Source organism: Halyomorpha halys, unplaced genomic scaffold (genome assembly GCF_000696795.3).
Source record: "Halyomorpha halys isolate HHAL.00 unplaced genomic scaffold, Hhal_1.1 Scaffold797.1, whole genome shotgun sequence".
Lineage (NCBI taxonomy): Eukaryota > Metazoa > Arthropoda > Insecta > Hemiptera > Pentatomidae > Halyomorpha > Halyomorpha halys.
Window position 1 is genome coordinate 287,100 of NW_027108991.1, and position 16,588 is coordinate 303,687.

A 16,588-nucleotide genomic window follows, 5' to 3' on the forward strand; every position below is an offset into this window, starting at 1 on the left:
TGGAATTTCCCAAACCTTTTTTTAATTTTCAGTTAAATATTTTGTATTTTTTTCTTAAAATAAAACTTTCACAGCTTCAATCCATGAAGGATGTGCGGTGCAGTACTTTGTAAGGAAGTACTGTTACTATACTAACGGCTGTGGAAGAAAGAGATTTGGTCAGAATCACGCTCGACCGCCAGAAATATCCTCAATTAAGGATAACTATTTTTGAGGCTTATGCCGGAGATCTCCTGAACCCACAGGGGGCTACACATTGGAGTTAGTCGTAAATCCACCCGCTTCCATAAATTTTCTTAGTAGTATGAAATCTCCAATTAACCTGTAAGTAGTATATGAGCCAATATTAAGAAAATGAAAAAGTGACTCAGATTAATTTTGTTATTACCAAGACAAATATATATTTTTATTTATTCACAAAGCAAATTTTCAGCATAGCAAGTCTAACTTCAATGACAGAAGATCAGTTATTTCATGAAGAAAACACAGAATAAAATAAAAAATGTTTTAACTAAAAGATATTAATTTAGTATTTATTTTTTTAGTGAAAGGTATTTAAAAAAAAGTAATGTAATTATGTTTTACAATTTATTTTAGTTCAGGAGTCATATAAGTGTATTTTTAATTTAAGGTGGATGAAAACAGAGCACCTATAACTTTGAAGGAACATTTTCTTTTAACTGCTGGTCCAAAAAGGTTTGGAATTTTCGGATTTGGATCTCAATTTCTTGAAGAATAGCCATCGCTTCCTTTCCATCAACAAGTTTCATCACTTCCTGCAAAGCCTCAAAATTTGCTATCAACTTCTTATGCATAGCTGTCAACTTTAGTAAATTAGAGGGCTGCTTTTTCTTAAATATTGCATTGAGAGTTTTATCCATTGCACTTTTCAGAATTACCTAAAAGAAATGAATTATTAGATAACCAAATACGAACTTTTTTCTTATTATTAATGTATAGTACAATATTTTACTTATATATAATTAATTATTCTTATAATATTAATACTTAGTGATATTTAAAAAAATATTTACTATACACTAATATTACAAAAATATTTCCCACTCCGGCTTCTTCATATGTAACAAAAATATCCTTTTCTACCTTTGTCTCCTCTGCATAAATTTTATTTCCCCAAATTTTAAACTATAAGATTCTTAAATTATTTCGGGAAAGCACTAGCTCTTAGATTCTGGTACAGATAGGATATTATAATATTTTGTAATATTAGTGTATTGTAAATATTTTTTAAAATTTACCTTTATTTCGAATAGGAAATAATTATTAAATATTTATATCATATAAGTTGAATAACTCTGGGGTGTTGGAGCATAAACAGAAATAATTATTAAAATATGAAGATGGTCAGGGTTGCAGTCAAAAAAGAACAAAATAATTTTCAACTATTTATTGTCCAACGTTTTGCCCCACATTGTAGGGCTTCATCAGGGCAGTTCAAGACAATAGGTTGAACAGACATATTAATTTCAGTTCACAAATTGCTCTAATTTGTCAATTCAGAAGGTTGACTGTGATAAAAAGTTCGTCTTAAAAATGTCTGTTTAACCTATTGTCTTGAACAGCTCTGATGAAGCCCTACAAAGTGGGGCGAAACGTCGGACAATAAATAGTAGAAACTATTTTGTTCTCTTTGACCGCTACCCTGACCATCTTCATTTTAAATTATACGGTCAGCTATTTATGTATATATAGAAATAATTATTGTTTAAAGTCTCGAAACAATTTGTATTCATTTATAAGCCCGACGTTTCAGCAACAAAATTTTGTGCAAGCTATTCTGCCCAGGTCATTAATTTCAGTTCACGAATTGACCTAATTTGTCAATTATTCACATTAAATTACAAATAAAAACTTTTTATCACAGTGAACCCTCTTAATTGACAAATTAGGGCAGTTTGTGAACAGAAATTAATGACCTAGGCAGAATTGCCTGCACACATTTTCTTAAATGTTTTTAGGATGACTGAATCGGCTGAAACGTCGGACTAATAAAGAAATAAAAATTGTTTTGAGACTAAAATTGGATAAAATTTATTTATTTAAACAATTATAACCAGTCTTAAAAAAGTGAAAAGATTATATATAGAGAAATAATAATTTTTTTTAACATAATAATTTCAAGTTGAACTTTTATTCACTTATAATAAGAACAGATATTATAATAACTAGATAAAACTATTAATATATTTAATATTATAAAGTTATATATTTTTTATTTTATCACACTGAAAATATAAACTAAACATAAAAATATCTTTCGTTCTATTATGAATGTTTAGGACGGTAGAGATTTTAAGCATACTGATTGGAAAATATTAAATTGAGATATATAATTAAAAATCATTAATTCAGCCTAAAATTAATTCCAATGATTTGAATACCTATTATTTTCAGTGACCTATATATGAAATATACAGTATGGGGAAGTATTGCGATCTGGAAAATTATGAATCTGGTTTTTCAACGGAAATATACCTTTTGAAATACTCTAATTTCACTTAACCTATGTATAAGCCTTTCAGCTGACAAGGTGACAACTCCATAAAATCATTTTTGCTATTTTCAATAAAGATTCTATAACAATTTAGCATTGAATAAATTAGTGTGAGCAGACTTTAATATTTTGTGAAATGACATATTCGTATGAGTTTTTATATTTTTCTACCATTATTTTGCGGAAGAAAAATGTTTAAATTAAAAGAAATATTATTATAAGTACATTCCTGATTGTGATTAAATCACCTTGCACAACCATTGTTCAAGAAACAGTACTGCTTTACAAAGTGCTGCACCACTAACTCTTCACGGGTTGTAACGGTTCAGATTTAATAGTTTTAATATTGTATTATTTATTTATATAAATATAATGTACTATATATATAATTTTTTACTTTTGATACAATCATTTGTTAATTATGTTTAATAATCAAAATGTATAGACAATAATTTTCAGGAGTCTTTTTCTTGGTTTTTGACCTTTTTTAAATTTTCATTACAAAATAGATAAGTGTAATTTTTATAATTTTTCGAAAAAATTGGAATTAGCAATAACTTAACAATATTCCACAAACCTGTTTTTAATGTAATTTAAAAACTACTGATCCGATAATAATAAATTATAAAAAACAATCATTTGAACAAAAAATTTTAATTGTAAATGTATTTCCTTTCGCATCCCTACATCTCATATTTGCCATTTGTTAATTATGTTTAAATGTTTGTATTTAGTACTAATAAATTGGTGAATTAATCATAAAATCGACATTATCAATTATCCTCAAATAAAATCTGCCCAATTAATGATTATTTCATAAAATTAGTCATGTTTAATTTTACACTCTTCTCAATAAAGTATTCGGCTCCATAAAAAAATGAAGCTCTGTAGGATCAAAGCAGAATCGGAAACATTAATGTAAATAATGAATAATATTTCTACCAGCGGAAAATTAATTTAAAGTTTCACAATCCTATTTATCTTTTCTTCTGCAATAAACAGTTCTTTGTGACCATCATTTATTTAATTAACAAATAACAAGTTCAGTTCTTTCTGTCCCTCGAATTGATTACTGATTCTAAACCATTTTCTGTTGATTTTAAATGGCAAAGTTATGAGTCAGATGTTTATCAAACTAATAGAAATAACTAATTATGTTTATCTGATCGAGAATGGTATTAAATTACAAAAATAGGCTTGGTAGGACTGTGAAAAGAATGTTTATCTAATTCTTTTTTCATCAACGCTTAGATAAAAAATATTACTCATTTTTCGAACAAATGATGCCAAAATAGAATTACTCAGCAAAGGATAAGGTCGCTTTCCTGAGTAATTCCAAGAAATATTATCATGAAATAATGAAAACGTTATTTAAATGAAAATAATACTGAAAGCTTTGAAACGTGGAAATATGAAATAAATATTTAATGAAATTTTTAAATTTCTTTTCCTCTTCCTAGAATCGAACTTATATATTTTATATATAATATATTTTTTAATTTAATTTTTTTTTTCAAAGGATTCATTGAAAAAATATTTGGAAATAATTACCAAACCATTGAATTAAATACTAAGAGATTAGTTAGATAGTAATATTGTTAAACCAGCAAATTACCCCAATTTTTTCCTCTAAATCTCAAAACGTTATAATAAAAACATTTTGAATTTACTTTTAAACTGCCAGTTGATTTTGACTATTTTAGCACTTACTGAACAAACGGTCTAAACTTCCAATTCATTACAAAAGACTGATTTATGTGACTGTAATAAGGCCAATCTGGACATACGGAGTTGAGCTTTGGGGCTCGACTAAACCTTCGAATTCCTCTCGTATCCAATCATTGTAATCCAAAATCCTTCGTAAAATCATCAATACTCCTAACTTTGTCACAAATAAAATCATACATAAAGACCTTAATATTCCATATGTAACCGATCTAGCACGAACGAGATATCACTCCTTCCATTACAAACTCCCTAATCACCCAAACCCACTGGTTTCTAACATTACTTCCTCTTCCATTCCTGATAATCCTCCGAAGCGTCTGAGAAGAGAAGAAGATGGCCACGAGACGTGCTAATGTAAAACGTCAATGAATAGTTTCACTACACGCATGTAACACTTCATTTTAACTGATATAAAATTTACTAAATGTATTATAATAAATAAATTTAAAAAAATAATACTTTTAAGACAACTCCGTGTCGAATTTCACATTTCTTGCTTTATAATATGATATTTAAAATATTTCTGGATTATTTTTACCCCAGAAAATTAATTTATAAAATTTGGGATATAAACCTTATAAAAATGCAAAGATAGAATGGAAAATAAAATAACAAATAGTAAAGCAATTACTAAGAAATATTATGGATTAAATTATATAAAAGGTTTATCAGAAGATATCCAGAGGTCATTTATAGATTATGATGTGGAAGAATACTCATTATGTAATAGACCTAACAATAAAATTAAAAATTATTATAACAATTTAAAGGACAAAATTGAAATAAAAAGTCAATCGGGATTAATATATAAAATTCCATGTTTAAATTGTCCAGCAATCTATATAGATGAAACTAAGTAAATGTTGTATCAACACAAAAATGATACAAGAAATAAAGAAAAGGATCCAAATAAAACAGCACTATTACAGCATACAGCCAAAAATCAACATAATTTTGATTTTGATAATACCATAATTTTAAGTAAAGAAAACAATTTGTTCAAAAGGAAAATACTTGAGTCAATTTATATATCAGAGAACATCAATTACACAGTTAATTTTAAAACAGATACTAGGAATTTAAACCAACATTATGCAGAGATTTTAAGCAAAATAAATTTATAAAAATATAGGAGAAATTCGCTACTATTTACAATTAATTTTAATATGGAATTTTGAGAATTAGAATAAATACCAAATTGAGACAAAAATGCAATTTAAATTAATTTTAAAACAAGGCTGACCTGTGGGTGTGGGATGTTATAAATGGTTTGGTGATATACATAGTGATTTGGTGGATAATTTTAAAATAAAAAGATTTAGATATTTATGATTTTAAATAAAAAAATAGGTAACTAAACTTAAGCTTAGTTAGCTTATTAATAATAAATATGACTCTAATAATTGACTTTTTAATAGTTTTTTAACTTATAATTAATGAATGACCTGGCCAGAATAGCCTGCAAAACAAATTTTAAATTTTAATATGAGGAAGAATTTATAATTGAAGGTATGTTATATTATTAGTGATAATGTTGTTGTTATAAGTGTTACAAATGAATATATAATATAAGCTGTTAAATATTTAGATGTCCTTGAGGTTGGCCTAAACGTTGGACTGTTGAAATAAAAAGTGTGGAGACTAAAAAGGATACAATTTTTGAATTTATTTAATAAGTTATAATTTTTATCACATCGGTATATGTAAAAATGTTATCAAGAAAGGTATTCAAAAGACATAAATTTTATACTATCAAATTAACACGTGACTTTACACTCTAAGGTGAGAAAAATAATTCTTTTGTTGCAAGATTGCTATGATTAATAAAATTATCAAATAATTATAATTATTAGAGACCATGTTTGGTCGTTATTATATTTTCCAACATTAGAGGAATAGTTTCTCGAATACTATTGAGTCAACAGTGACCCATTTGGTTTAAAACTAAAAACATTTCATTTTATTTATGAAAGTTATAATTAATATTTGTTGAAAAATCGTTCCTTCATAGTCATAATGGGCAAAACCTACCATGGGTTTTTTCCACCATTTTTCAAGTTCCTACCCATTTTGACAATTATTATAAAATAAGTTTAAAAATAGGTTTGTTTTTTTTCTTATTTTAGACTAAAGTATTTTCTATAGGTCAATGAGACAAAGAACTGTAGGTATTTAAGCATTAAGTTGTCCTAATAGGGTGATACATGCTTTCTCGTGTGTTAGCTAAATTAAAACCGGCCAAAAATGGAGCTATTTCCTTTATGTTACAAACCCTTCTTTTAATACATTTTTTTTATTTATTATTCATATATTAACTATTTTATATATTTATTTATGGTGATGATTATACCATTCCAAATGATAATAATTCAATGAAATAAATATTTCAAATCTAACGATAACAGTAACTTTTAATGTTATAAAGGTACATTGTAGTTCGAGGATTAAGTAATTATAAAATTTATGAGGAAATATAGTAAATTACTTACAAATAAAATGAGATGAGCTCACAAAAACACCGGCCCAGTTCGACTGTTGCAAAGAGAATGGTTCTAGCGCAGAAGCGATGTCCATTTTAAAGTTTTCTGCACATGCGCCAAGAGGGATTTAAATATAACTACTCAGTTTCACGAAATTTGAAAATTACATTGTTTTAACAACCTATAGTGACTAAAAATTCTGGAATAATAACAAATGTTTAGGAATTCCTTAATCACAATAATATTAGAAAATATTTAAAAATCATGTATAAATATTTCCTTTCGAGAACCATCAATTAACAAGTGTTTTTTGAAAATACTAAAGAAAAATCATTAGAAAAATATTTAAAATTTCAAATATTATCTTCATTTATTTTTATTCAAAATAATTTTTGTATAAAGTGGTACAATTTAAATATATATATATATAAAAAAGACCTGATGGATTAAGAATTGGGTATAAACTATTTTCCTTGAAATTAGAGTTTTACGAGGTTTGTTGGAATATAATCGAATTACTTTTATTATTTTTTTTAATTTATTTATTCAGTCTTTTCCTGCCTCATGGCGAGTTTTGAGTTTTAAAATTTTGAGAAAAGTTGACTTTTTTTAGTCGTTTTAACAGTTAGCCGTTATCCTCCTGTTATCCCTCTTCTGATCCTGCTCTACCTCGTGGCCTTCCAGGAGCCGGTCCTCTTCGCTCTAGGTTAATGTGGGATGACCCCCTGAACTTTTCCACCTGTACACAAATCGTTTGTAAGACAGGTAGTTGTGTTCATGGACTAGCTGAGGGAAATCATTCTCCGTAAGAACATGGAGTCCAGTTTCCCTCAGTAGTTTAGCCCTTTATACCTTAAAGGCGGAGCAAACAACAATTATGTGCTCAGTAGCTTCTAGAACGCGACAATAAGGACATTGGTGGTCGATATCCATTCCATGGTGATGAAGCATAGCTTGCCCTCAGGAGCTGGGAGATCCAGCAGTCTGGGAGGACCCGTAACTGAACGGTGGTAAAGTAATTCCTCAAGAGAGGTTCCAATTTTCCATTGCGTACTCTAGGACAATAGTTTTCTGTTTCTGGGATCCTCCCCGATTCTGGTGCGCATATTCTCTGGCAAGCCTGCTGAGTCTTCCTTCTTGTATGTATATTTCAATATGTCTTCTCGTAGGAGGTCAAGAGGAACAGCTACTCCTAAGACTTGCACTGCCTCATGAGACGGCAAGCTCTAGTGACTCACAGTAGAGCCCTCCTCTAAATTTTTAATCCCTTATTATTACACTATGCACTTATTAGGTTGACACACCGTTTGATTCTATGCTTTAAGCAGGGTCTGCTGTTGGAGGCCACTATGGCAGGGAAATCATCCACATGCAGCAGTTGCAGGGAACTTTTGTAACACCTCCAGCAATTCGTCAAAGACCAATTTACGTAGAGCAGAACCAAGAATTGATTTTTTTGGGATCTACTCTCTATGAACGTTTCTACAGCACCTCGATCTACCTTTTTTCAAGGTAACTTTTTACTAGGGCAAACAAGTTGCTGAGTTTCAAACCTCTGTAGTTGCTGGAGTACGCTTTGCAATTTAACTCAACACGAAATGCTGTGCGCATCTCGTTACATCTGCACGTCTGGTACGACCGCCAGGCCTTGTAGAGACCTCTCTTCATGGTTTATAAAATTGAGGTAGTGTGACTATGAATTAATTTTGTATTTATTAAAATTTATAACAGAATGTCCTGCAGCAGTCTGGGCTTCAGTCTTCAGGTTGAGGTTGGGTTTCCCTGGTTGTAGGTCACTGCTCCTTTATCTGTCGGCAACTGGGAGTAGAACTTCATGAAACTTTTTTTGATGTAATCCTCTATTGACTCCATATGTGATTCGCGATGCAATTGGCTCTTTCTTATGAACCAAGTAGCATTAACTGAGATTCTTAGGACTTTAATTTGAAAAGATTGTAGTTTTTTTCTTTTCGTGAAGGATGCCGCTCCCCATACTTCACAGCCGTACATCAGCAGTGGCCTGAGAATTGTTTTAAATATAGGAACAGTTGTTTCTGGTTTAAGTTTGGAATTTCTGTTTAGGATAGGATATAGCATTGCTAACCTTGCATAAGTTTGAGTTAGTTTGATGTTGATATGGTGATTCCAGGTATGGCGGCGATCTAGGTGAATTCTCGATGAACAATTTTTTATGATATTCCCACTCGTTGCACAACAGACGAATACTACACCATCCGCTTCGCAAGTGTTCTTGGTGTGCTCATGTCCTTGGAATTTTAAGGAACGAGGGACATATATATAGTCTCTATGTAATTACGACCAGCACCCTCCAGCTATAATTTCTTCCTTTATTAAGGTAAACCTTACCCACTGTTCTTCTGATACACAATTCTTCCTTACTTTATTCCTATCTCGAGAGGGTAAGAATGGTTGTATGAGGCCAATCTAGTCCTCCTTAATTGTTACCGGAGCTTCATCCACAGCACTTTTTCAAGGTCCTGTGCTCACCAGTCCTGGTAGTTTCAGTATGGGTTTTAACAAAGAAAAAGTTATATAGTAGGAGTAGGTGGTCTGGTAGGAGTAAAACCGTTCATTTCTTACAATAAAATATTATAATAAAATTAGGACTAGCGATTATAGGGTAAAGTAACAAAGTTGTAATGGATTTCATTAATTAGGAGGATTTATCATTTATAAGAAGATTACAACGAAATGTACTTTATCATATTTAAAAAAAAAAAAAGTGAAATGAGGCTGCAGTGGATAAGGTAACTTTGGGATTATGTAGTATGAAATATATATATATATTTTTTTTCTATTATTTAATTTTAAAAATCAAATTTTCTTCAAGAATAACTTGGTATGCAGTTCCAAAAGTTGTATTAACAAATAAAGATGAACTGTGTAGCCAATGAAGTCAAATAAATGTTATGCAGTAAATTTGCATGAATATAGTCGACCATCTCTATTGGTGAAATTCGTAGAATGAACCTAGAACCTTATACTAGGTTTAATTCAGGAACAAAAAATATTTACATACTCCATATACATTAATTTATAGAGATTCGACTGCTATTTTCAATGTTACATTATATTTAGATGGACCAATTCATCATCTATCATTACTCTGTTTCATAACGTTTTAAATTTTTGGTTTTATAAGAATTTTTTCGAAACGGGCAACATTGTGACACTTCACTCAAGTGACGTTGAACCAAGTGAAACTCGTTTCTTTTGAGAAATTTTATTATAGATCAACAGGTCTGAATAAACTGATAAAGTTCAGAGAATAGAAATTATATATTTATAAAATCCATTTTACAAAAATCTTTCAATGACGTAATAATTGCGCTGATAGCAGACTTCCAGCAGGGCCTGCTCAAACATCAGGGAGGATGCCTCGGAGTTGTGGACCGATGCCTGGAGCCGGACAATGTCTTCCTGGCTCACGTTCTCTCCTGACAAGAAGGCATCGAGGGTGTCAATCATCCACTGCCGTTCCTGGTTGGCCTCCTGCTCATTCTCCTGAATATTTTGTAAATCGGGCATTTCTATCTCTGGAATAATTAAAACAGATTAGTCATCAAATCTATACAAAATGTAACAAATTCGTTAATGTTACAACAAATCGTTTGTTACATTTAATATACTTTAAGATTATTCTTTATCCTTTATTTTGAAATTATTAAATGATTGAGAGGCAAGCGTTATACCTGTGGTTTGGAGCGAATAAAATACCTAAATTTAGAAAAACAAAACAAAAAAAAAGTTGTTCATTCTCCAAGCTATAAATATATTTTTATTGGTTTTAATTTATAATTTATTATTGATTGACCGTGTGTATAGATGAATGGAATATGGTCCGGGTGCGGTAAAAAAAAACTCAAATAGTAAATAATTATACTATTTTTATTGAGCCAACGTTTCGCCTCAAGTTGCAGGGCTTCGTCAGGGCTAAAAAAGATACAAACACTTGACATTGACTTGACACTTGACATTTTGTAACTATGTCAAGTGTTTGTATCTTTTTTAGCCCTGACGAAGCCCTGCAACGTGGGGCGAAACGTTGGCTCAATAAAAATAGTATAATTATTTACTATTTGAGTTTTTTTTTTACCGCACCCGGACCATATTCCATTCATAATTTATTATAATTTTACCATTCCTATTCACTTTTTTTTTCGTAAATTTTTCTATTTTCCATTTATTTAAAAATATCATAATAAAAAGTAATTCAGTAATTAAATTTTTAACATTTCCTAATATTAAACATATAATAAGATTTTTACATAGGAATAAATGGAATAAAAAAAAATAATATGATACTCAGGTATTTATTGACTATTTCACCCATTATAAAATTAATGTACCATATGCTTCAGTCTCATTTTGGAACTAAGATGTAAATATTTAATCATTGCCAGACAACGCGGCATAAAAATTTGAAATTTCCAGAAATGTAAATTAGTTTTTTTTACTAAGCCGTAGAGATTTTTTTGTTAGTTTTATCTTTTATTTTATCATACATTTACAATTTTAATTCACTTTTATTTCTTAATTGTATTATAAAATCTGAAATTTTTCTGGTATTAAAAATATACAAGGATTTTCATAGTATCGGAAAAAAAAGAAGATATAAAATGTAATGAAAGTGATTTATGTCAATAATTTTAAAATTTAAGTACCAAAAAAACATAAAATATGAATTTTTCATTTAGATTTTCACCTCTATAAATGAAAAATGGTAAATTTCGACCTGTCTTAAAAGCATTCTCCATACATAAGATTACTACCAATTTAATCCTGCATATTTGGAAAACTGAGTAAATTAGAAGTTTCTTTAAGTGATAAAAAATCCTAGATCCCTTGAGTTATCCACGTTCCACTGTATATGTGTGTGTGTTTATGAAAATTTAGAACATTTAATATATTGACACTGAAAATTTATAAAATAAATTTTAATTATTTGATATGTTTATTTTTTAAAACATAATTATAGCAAAAGGTTCTATTTATTGCAATGGATGGTAATTTGTCCATAAAAGAAATTTACACTGGAATGTATGAAAAATAATTATCTTCTTAAGAAATGATTGTGTTTATGTTATTATTTTACTTTAAGTTTAAATTTACTTTTTATTTATTTATTGTTTCTCTTTTATTTCTTATTGTTTATCATTTAATTTATATGTTCGTGAATATAAAGGAATGAGCTCTAATATTATCAATAAATTTTACCATTTACCAGAATAAAATATTACACAATAAAGAAAAAAATATCTTCTTAGACGTTATATTATATTTAATAAAACTATACTTTTAATTATACTTATACTGTTATATTTATAATACTATCAATTACAATCGATTAGTAAACCATAAATTACAGTACCTACTTTATGCAGCGAAGCCTTAAATTGCTCAATTTAGGGTAACAATTATAGCATTTCAATGAAATATATAGCCTGGATCCAATAACAACACGAACTCATAACTATTGCAATTTAAACAGTATGGATTTATAAATATTTAATGTTAATATAATAAGCAAATAGAATATTACTTACAGATGGAACACAGCACACAGCAAAACAGCTTACAACACGTTACGACTGCTCCAAAGAGAATGGTTCCTGCGCAGAAGTCCTCGTATTTTTTTACATTTTCAGCACAAGCGCTGAAGGGGCAACAAGTGTAACTACTTTGTCCCTCGAAATTTTAAACTTGAAAACTGTAGAATATTTGGCCTATAGAGGCCAGTTGTATTTAAACATTATATAAAAATTAATCTTGTTTATAAATGTATTGAATTATATTTGTCGAAAAATGGTTCCTTCATTATCAAGCTGAGCAAAAACTCAAAACTATTTTCAGTTTCGGAATTGTTTAGTTTTAACCATTTTCATTCCTTGATTAATTTTCGAAACAAAAATTATTTATTAGATTTAGATTTACTTTGTTATAGTTTGTACGATTTGAAACTGAAGTAGTTTTTGTAAACCGAAAGTTCTTTGAGATACTGTTTTCTAAATGTTAATAAACTTCAAAGTGGAGCTTAATACCGCAAACCTATTACTAGTTATTTGAAATAATTAGTAATTTTTTAAAAATAATAACATTAATACAATGAAATATGTATGTTTGATCCAAACATCACGGAGTTACAGTAATATAAGAGAATACTATAGTTTAAGTATATAGCAATTAAAAAATTAGAACTACGCATATTAATTAATAAAGATTTAATGTTTTTGATATATAATGTTTATAATGAATTTACTGTTACTAACAAATAGGGACAATAAAGCTTACTTTATACGACTGCTCTGAAGAAAATGTTTCTGCGCAGAGGTCCTCTTTGTACCGCGAAATTAAGAAACTACTTTATTTATCTATAAATCTTTAGTAATTACAGAATTTTCCTCATATTTATAAGGGGAAACAATATAGTAGAACAAAAATAAAAAAAATTATCAATTATTATCTTGAATTATTTCTATTCTAGAAAATTTTTAGAGTTAGGAGTTTTAAACTTTTTTGCAAACTAAGACTTTTCCAGTTAATGGTACAATTTATTTTTAAAAAAGTTAATTAGAATTTCTCTCATACTAGGAAATATTTATGAAACTAGCATAAATTTTTCTTAAAAAATAAATATTATTATTATTTTGTTAATATTAATAAAATATCAATAGAAAGATATCAAATATTGTCTTGATTTACTTCCGTTCTAGAAACATTTTTAGAGTTTTTTGCAAACTAAGACTTTTCCAGTTAGTGACACAATTTATCTAAAAAAAAGTTTATGGCTTTGTGTATTAAGACGCTATTAATATTTAGGAATTACAAACTTTCTCTCATAATAGAAAATATTTTTAAAGCATGAGTACATTTTCCTGATAAATAAATATGATTTTTCTTTTTCTTTTTTAAACATCAATAGAAAAATATAAGAAAATATCAAATATTGTCTAGTAACTTTTTAGCATTACACTTTTTAAACCTTTTTTTTTTCAAAACTAAGACGTTTTCAGTTAGTGGCACAATTTATATAAAAAATGTTTATGTCTTTGTGTATTAAGAGGCTATTAATGTTTATAAATTACAGAATTTCTTTCATAATAGAAAATATTTATTAACAATTAATATTAACAATATTAGGTATTTTGATTACACAAAAAGCTCCTGGATGCAATCTAATAACATCCCACATCTTAAAACTTTTGTCTCGAAAAGCTATCCTATTTCTCACCTAAATTTATAATGCTGTACTTCGTTCCATATATTTTCCTGACCCATGGAAATTATCTACAGTCAAAATGATACCCCGACCCCTAAATTCCGCCAGAATACTCACCCTCCTGCCAACCTATCTCTCTTTTACCTATCATGGGCATAATCATCGAAAAACTTATTTTGAAACACCTATACTCCATCCTTATTTCCAATAATATAATCAGTTTGGATTCTGAACATCTCACTCCACTATCCTGCTATGTCTCGACTTCTTTGGAGTGTGGAATGTTATTAAATGTAGAACAGGCTTTTGATCGAGTCTGGTATCCGACACTGATTTAAAAACTCCTTAAATTCCTATCTCCTACATACTTTCTCATTACCCGTTTCTTTCTAACTGATCGATTATACAAAGTAAACCACAATGGATCCTATTCATCCCTGTTCTCTCATTGGTTGATGTTCGTAAAGGTTGTGCTCTACATCACATCCTCTAATCGGTATATACAGCTGACATCCCAACCAATCCTAACACTATCCTCACCACGTATGCTGATAACACATGTGCGCTCGCAGTTAATAATAACCGTTTAATTGCATCCCAAACTCCCAATCCCATATCACAACCCTCGCAGAATGGTGTCAAAATTGGAGGATAAAAATGAATCCCAAAACATTCCATCAAATCACCTTTATCCTTCGTCGTAAACCTACCGAATGCCCTACAGTATCCTTAATTAATGTTGCTCTAACCCAAGTACAACAGATCGCTACCTTGGGCTACATATGGAAAAACTGGGAATCCAGTACTTACTGGACAAACAGTCTAAACTTCCTATTAATTACAAAAACTAATCTACATGACTATAATAAGCCCTACCTGAACATACAGAATTGAGCTTTGGGGCTCTACTAAACCTTCAAATTCTTCTTGTATCCAATCCTTACAATCCAAAATCCTTGGTAAAATCCTCATGCTCCTTACTTTATCACCAATAAAATCATCTACCCGAAGCCTATATAACCCGAACCATTGATATGCCTGTACCATTATGATCTTACATCAAATTTACTTTATGTAAATACAGTTGTAAACATCAATAAATAAATTAAATTGTTTGTTATGCGGAGTTCATTAAAGAATGATATTTACGTATGAATCAACATAAGACAAGCCGAACTCACAGCATCCTACAGTGATTAAATCAAATCATCATTGTAGACAGCAAGATTTAAAATAGGCGGATGAGTTAGCATTCGGGATAGTGAATTATGAAAATGTACTCTCTATCCTGGCCACGAGTTAAAACAGAAACAATAAAGAAAGGGTATTTTCAACCCAATATTTTACAGCGAAGCTCTCTAATATCATGTTCTTGAGCTGATATTTGGTTCGTGGATGTGGATCTATCTTTTTGGTAAGTATGAATAAAATAATAGCGTTCGGAAAATAGAAAACATATATTTAGAAATACATTTGAAATTTATCTTCTTAAGATGCAATGATTTCGAGGATTGCAGATCACTGTCATCTCCGTAATTGTCCCCTCAAATAAAAAGGTAAGATTCCGGAGGCTGCGAACCATTTCATAGATAGTGACGTAAATTTCCTGGTCCAAGCTTCCTCTGGATCTGATGGCAATAAGTTCCTGAAGGAACCGATCGATCAGTCTTTGATTCTCCAGCCTTCTCCGCCTACGTCGTCGATCGGCCATTTGTATCCCTGGAATAATAAATACGGATTAATTATCGTATCAATACATAATATAATAAATTAGGTAGTGTTATCAGGAATCCCTTATTAGAAGTGGAAATAATGGAGATGGAGATGATGAAGGAGAGGAGGAAGAGGGATAGAGGGGTCACTACGACGATCCCAGGGAACCAAAGGGAGCAATTTCCCGGTCCCAGATTGTTGATGTAGCATGGACTCCACTAGAACAAGCTTGAATCTAGAATTTCATTTGTTTTCAATATTTTTATTTTTTGTAATTTTTTCAATTGCTGAGTTAAATAGTTTTTCCTGTATATATTTGCTAACTTCGTGTATTTTGTTTTCTATTAATTCGTATGACTTTAATCTCTTTTTGTGTGATGAACTCAAAACAAGAACTTTTTTGAGCATTATGTTAGCTAAGATATCTTACCGGTAAATTACACCCAGTATTTTCACAATATCATTGACTACAACATACAAAACATACAGCTCCCCCTTTCAACACTGTTTCAAAGAGTAAATACCGAGAGAATTAAAAGATCTTAAATTATAAGGATAATAAGGATGTACTTTAATAATTTCATACCCAATTTGGAATATTAGTGGAGTCTGTGGAGTATGAAGTGTTTCACTAGGTTCATGCGACGATCCCAGAAAATGAAAGGGTGCAATTTCCCAACCCGAGATTGTTGATGTCACCTGGACTCCACTAGAACAAGGTTGAATCTTGAATGCCGGTTCGATTTTTTACAACTAAACTGGACTTAATAGTCTTAGTATATTTAGAATTTTCCGAAACATAATATAAAATATGTCTTTTTCCAGTATTTTATTTGTTGCAATTTTTTCGAATGCTTAGTTAAATAGGGTTATTCTCTCTCTCTCTCTCTCTCTCTCTCTCTCTCTCTCTCT

At 29.7% G+C, this 16,588-nt stretch overlaps 2 long non-coding RNA genes across 2 annotated transcripts in view; both read right to left on the reverse strand.

The window, feature by feature from the left end:
* Positions 1–574: 574 nt before the first annotated feature.
* On the reverse strand, positions 575–6,818 carry LOC106686196 (uncharacterized). Its single transcript, XR_001343974.2, has 2 exons — positions 6,733–6,818; positions 575–899 (listed from the first exon to the last, which is right to left on the reverse strand). It is a non-coding gene; the product is annotated as an uncharacterized lncRNA (long non-coding RNA).
* Positions 6,819–15,401: 8,583 nt separating this feature from the next.
* Positions 15,402–16,588, reverse strand: part of LOC112210779 (uncharacterized) — a 2,247-nt gene continuing 1,060 nt past the window's right edge. The window contains exon 2 of the long non-coding RNA XR_002945296.2: positions 15,402–15,682. This is a non-coding gene — a long non-coding RNA (uncharacterized lncRNA). The remainder of the gene's footprint in view (positions 15,683–16,588) is intronic.